Genomic DNA, 5,976 nt, shown 5'->3' with positions numbered 1-5,976 from the left:
CCATCCAGTAGATAGGACAAATAGGATGGAAGTAAGGTGACCTCTTGGGGGCATAAAGCTGAAGTCACCCAAATGGTAAAGCACCTTCTATTGACCTTCTTCCCTTTGTGATCTCATTTTCTGATCCCAGTGTTTCCTGGGATCACCTTCCCAATAAACTATGGGAACTCAAATCTTTGACTCAGGATCTGCTGCAGAGGGAAGCTAAATTTTCCTTAGCTACAGGCTCCTTTTTCTTAGACTATATTGCAGGGCTTGGAAATAAAGTACTTCAGAGGCAGTAGCAGCAGGTCCTTAGGAAGGTATTGCTGGTAAGTAAAGAGGATACAGGCAGAGAAGAGCAAGCTAGCCTAAAGGAGTTAGTTTAATGAAGACTTTGACTGTATAGCCTAACACTAGAATCAAGACTTAGACATTTCTGACATTATACATCATTTAGACAGAGCATTAAAAAACTAAAATTGTTGAATGTCTGTTGGAAAATAAGCTAAATATCCTATTCTGGTATAATAAAAGGCTAATATGCAAATCGACCGAACAGTGGAATGACCGGTTGCTATGATGCACGCTGACCACCAGGGGGCAGATGCTCAACACAGCAGCTGCCCCCTGGTGGTCAGTGTGCTACCACAGGGTGGCATAGCAGTGGTATAGCAGTGGTGGCGGGAGTCAGACATCTCTGCAGGGCTCCCAGACTGCGAGAGGGCACAGGCTGGGCTGAAGGACCCCCTGGAATGCACGAATTTTGAGCACCAGGCCTCTAGTAAGATATATTTTAGAATAATGCATATATATTGACCTTTGAGCAACATGAGTTTGGATTGTGTGGGTTCACTTATACACACATTGCTTTGCAATAAATACCTGTACTGTTTTTGATCCCTGGTTGCGAGTCCAGGGATGTGAAGGGCCAACTGTATAGATTGATCTACTCTATTTTATATAGGGGACTTGAGAATCTGAGGATTTGGGTATCTGCAGGATCCCTGAAACCAATCCCCAGTGGATACTGAGGACAACTTATATTTTGGGTCAAAAGTTATACATGTATTTCCTATTATACAAGAGTCAGCACTCTAACCCTCGAGGTGTTCAAAGGATCAACTTTATACGTTTGTAAAATAGTTCAAGCATTATTTTAATATGCAAATATTGTCAATTATTTAATACTAGAGGCCTGGTGCAAAAAATTTGTGCACTCGGGGATGGGGGGTGTCCCTCAGCCCGGCCTGTGCCCTCTCACAGTCTGGGAACCCTTGGGGAATGACCACCTGCTGGCTTAGGCCTGCTCCCCGGGGCTTGGGCCTAAGATGGCAATCAGACATCCCTCTGGCAGCCCGGCAGCCCTCAGGGGATGTCCACTTGCCAGTGGGGAGCAGACCTAAGCTGAAGTTGGACATCCTTAGTGCTGCTGAGGAGGCAGGAGAGGCTCCCACCACCACCGCTATACTGGCAGCCATCAGTCTGGCTTGTGGCTGAGCAGAGCTCCTCCCATGTGAGAGTACCCTCACCACCAGAGGGGCGCTCCTGCATTGAGCGTCTGCCCCCTGGTGGTCAGTGTGTGTCATAGTGACCAGTCATTCCCAGTCTTTCTGCTGTTAGGGTCAGTTTGCATATTACCCTTTTACTATATAGGATAGAGGCCTGGTGCACAGGCCGGCTGGTTTGCCCTAACGGGTGTCCCAGATCAGAGTGGGAGTCTCGCTTGGGTGCCTGGCCAGCCTCAGTGAGGGGCTGATGGCTGTTTGCAGTTGGTTACACCCCCTTCAGGATGGGGGTCCCCACTGGGGTGCCTGGCCAGCCTGGATGAGCGACTGATGGCTGTTTTCAAGATAGCCACACCCCCTTTAGGGTAGGGGTCCCCTTTGGGTGCCTGGCCAGTCTGGGTGAGGGGCTGAGGGCTGTTTTTAGGCTGCCAGTGTCTGAAGCTCCCAGCCTCTTCTCTTTTTCTTTCTTTTTTTTTTAATTCTGGTTTGTTTAGTTTTTTCTTTTTTTTTATTCGTGGATTTATTTATCTTCTATAATTGAAACCTTGTTGCTGTCACTGGAGCTGAGAGCCGGCTCCAGCTCTGAGGCCACGGCCTGCTGAAAGCAGGTATCTGGGGTTTGTTTAGCTTCTACAATTGAAACTTTGTTGCTTTAGGAGCTCAGAGCCGGGCCGCGGCAGGCGGGGAACCTTTGCTGCCTCCATCACTGGAGCAAGCAAGGCTCCTGCTCGCTTCAGCTGCATGGCTGCTGGCCTCCATCTTGGTTGGCGGTTAATTTGCATATCACCCTGATTAGCCAATGGGAAGTGTAGCGAAGGTATGGTCAATTACCCTTTTTGTCTTTTATTAGATAAGATATGGATGAATTACTTGCAAGTTTTCTGTACCCCCTTTGTAGCCAAAATGTATGGTATAACAGGGACAGAATAACTGTAATAAGTACCCCATTTAAAACACAGAAAATTGCAATATACACAGTAGTCACTGGTCTGTGGTAATGATAAAATCCTATTGGATAGCTGTTATGAAGCCCTGGCAGTGACAAAAAGTTCCTTGGTTAGAACTGAGTGTGCTCTTGGGGAGAAATTTCTTTGTCCATTGTTCTCTGTGGCCTCTGCTTCTGCCATCTGGAAGGTTCTTGCTTGTCCATTATCTGACATGGCCACATTTGTAGTAGGAATTGAGGGCTCTAGAGTTTTTGCTGCTTCTTACCTTCCTGTATGCATTTTGTGGCCTTTGATTGTTTTAATGTTCAGCCAAAGACTTAAGTCTTAACTCATAGTTGTTTTGGCAATATACTTTCCTTTAAAATTAATAAGACTTTCATCTCTTTGCTTGCAGTCAGTTCCCTCTGCCAGTAGTCACACCTATAATTCTTTCTTTGACATAATTCTTAAATCTGATTTGTTTCTTTTCCTTTTCATCACCATTTTTTTCTCAACTCAGTGACATTTACCTTAGGCCTTGGGTTAAAGGCCTGACACAATCTGAACTTTTTCATATAGCTATATCTTAAGACCCTTAATTATTTAACTAAAAATCTTATTCTCTAATGTTTGAGATAAGCATTCCCAACTTTTCAAAGATTAAAATTTCTATTCCCTTTCATTCTAATGTGTACAGTTAATAAATCTTTCCTGTGGTCATATCCTATATAATAAAGAGGTAATATGCAAATTGACTGCCACACTCTCACACAAAGATGGTCGCCCCCATGTGGTCACAAGATGGCCACTACAAGATGGCTTGCAGGGGAGGGCAGTTGTAAGCTATCAGGCCAGCAGGGGAAGGCAGTTAGGGGTGACCAGGCCTGCAAGGGAGGGCAGTTGGGGGTGACCAGGCTGGCAGGGGAAGGCAGTTGGGGAGACCAGGCCTGCAGGGGAGGGAAGTTGGGGGGACCAGGCCTGCAGGGGAGGGCAATAGGGGGCAATGAAGCCAGCAGGGGAGAGCAGTTAGGGGCAATCATGCTGGCAGGGGAGAGCAGTTAGGGGTGAGCAGGCCAGCAGGGGAGGGCAATTAGGGGCAATCAGGCTGGCAGAGGAGAGCAGTTAGGGACAACCAGGCTGGCAAAGGAGGGAAGTTAGGGGTGACCAGGCTAGCAGGGGAGGGCAGTTAAGGGCAATCAGGCCGACGGGGGAGCAGTTAGGCATTGATCAGGCTGGCAGGGGTTGTGATTAGGGCGTGATCAGGCTAGTAGGCAGAAGCAGTTAGGGGCAATCAGGCCTGGATTGTGGGTCCTTTCATTTCAGGTGAATACTTAGCAATTTTGGGTTACTCAGCTCTTAGAAATATTGTTCTCTCTCTGTTTTCTTCCTACAGCTGCAGATTACATGGGGCTTTTTGTTGTTGTTGTTATTGGTTTGGTCCCATATGCTCATTTTCTGATTGGAGGTGGATGTCTGATCACCTGGAACTTTTTTCTGGAACTTTTTTCTTGCTCTGAAGAAGCTGCCATGTAACAAGTTTCCGTTTTCATCCATGCTTTCCTGCGATGCATTTACCATGCATTAGCCAGAGTAATATTTTTAAAAAAAATAGATTGTACCATTTCTGTTTAAAAGCCTGCAGTGGTTTTTCATCACAATTAAATAAAAACCAAAGTTCTTGCCATGGTCTTCAAAGTCTATATAACTTAGCCTCTAGCTGCCTCCTGAAATTCATTCTTTCTCATGCACATGTGGCTTCAGCCACATGGATTTTCCTGCTGCTCCATACACTCACCAAACCTCCATCCTTGCTTAGGGCCTTTGCAGTTATAGCTCTTCCTTCTGCCTCGAAAAGAATCTTAGATTTTTCAGTAGCTTGTTCACTAATTTCATTAAGGCTCCTGTTGAAACTGACCCCTGAGAGAGATCTTCCCTGATCAGTTATCTAAAGTACTTCATAGTGCTATGATCAACTGAGATTTTGATTAAGGTATTATATAAATTTTTGTTTGTTTCTTGTCTGTTTTCCTAACTAGAAATAAAAATCTGTGACAGATGCTTTCCTTTATTTACTGCTATATTCTTAATATCCAGAATTATGCTTGGCACATGAGAGATACTCAACAGTACTCTTGAATGACTAACAGAATGAATAAGTGGAATTATCTTTTATATGGTTTTTTTCTGTGTCAATTATTTTGTATCTATTTGTATGCCATTTATAGATTATTAATATGTAGCCATCATCTCAATAGTTGTAAATGAATTTTCAAGTTTGCTCTTTATATATGTATATAATATAGTAATATGTATTGCATTTTATCTTCATTATATTTTCCATTACTTTTACCTTAGAAACTTCTCTATCGGAAGCTTGGATAAATTTTCACATACATTTACCTAACACCTTCTAATTCTCAGTCTGATTGACATTCACATTTATTCTAGGACTAACAGTAAATTCCCTAGATCAGATACTAGTATCTGCATACTGAAATACCACTTGCATGAAGTTTCCCTCAAAGAGACTTGGACTATAACTAGTTCTCACTGGAAAGTGGACAGACCAGGGATCTTTCAAGAGGTACCAAGAATGCTTCCTATCAACCTAATTCCTTTCTTTGTTACCTTCCTAGCTGAAGGGAGGGAGGCTCTTCCCAGAACTGACAGTATGCTTTCATTCATCCCCCAACTGTCAGGCACAATGGAGCATGTGATGTGTCCTTGATGTCACAGAGTAAAGTGAATGTTATAATTTTAAAGAAAGTTCAGGAATAAATCCCTTTTTGAAATTCCAACAGAGATTAAATGATATTTGAATGCTAGTGGTCTTTGTAGTGCTCTGTGTGTGTGTGTTGTGTGCCTGTGTTTGTTGAGACACTGCTTGTAGTTGTGCAGACTGAATGACTTTGGATGAATCATTTACCTCAAAATAATAATATCTATATCTATCTATTATCTATCTATCTATCTATCTATCTATCTATCTATCTATCTATCTATCATCTTTATTGCAAAAATTTTCCAGCACATGCCAGTAAAGTGCCTTGACATTTGCCTTGTGCCTGACTTACACAAAGTCACCATGTGGGCTAGCTGTGGGGCTCTGCTGGATGGATGTGGTGAATGAGGAAAGAAATAAAAGGGGGTGATAGGGTGGTAGAGGTTGACATGTAAAGAGAGCAACACTATTTGCATTGGGGGTAGGGGTGGTCTGAGGATATCCGGAACATGTAAGAAAATGCAAAAATCCTCAATAGACTTAAGACATCTGTGGGATTGTGAAGAAGGGAGTGGAAGGCAAAGCTCTATTAAGGTAAAAGAGTAGAAACAAAAAGTTTTTGTTCTTTGTGGGATACTGTATTCAATTTAACTTTCACAGTATTTAGTATTTTAATTTTTTTCTAAATTGTGACAAAGAGAACATTTACAGAAATATTTTCATGCTCTAGGTTATTGTGGAAAGTGTGCTTTTCTGATTTTCACTTTCAGAGAAGTATTTTTATCCTCTTGGATCACAAAGTTCAGAAGCAAGAGACTTCTCAGTCTGGCTGGTACAGGTT

The sequence above is a fragment of the Myotis davidii genome, unplaced genomic scaffold (genome assembly GCF_000327345.1).
Source record: "Myotis davidii unplaced genomic scaffold, ASM32734v1 scaffold76, whole genome shotgun sequence".
In the NCBI taxonomy this organism is placed as follows: Eukaryota; Metazoa; Chordata; class Mammalia; order Chiroptera; family Vespertilionidae; genus Myotis; species Myotis davidii.
Note: the sequence above shows the minus strand (reverse complement) of the source record.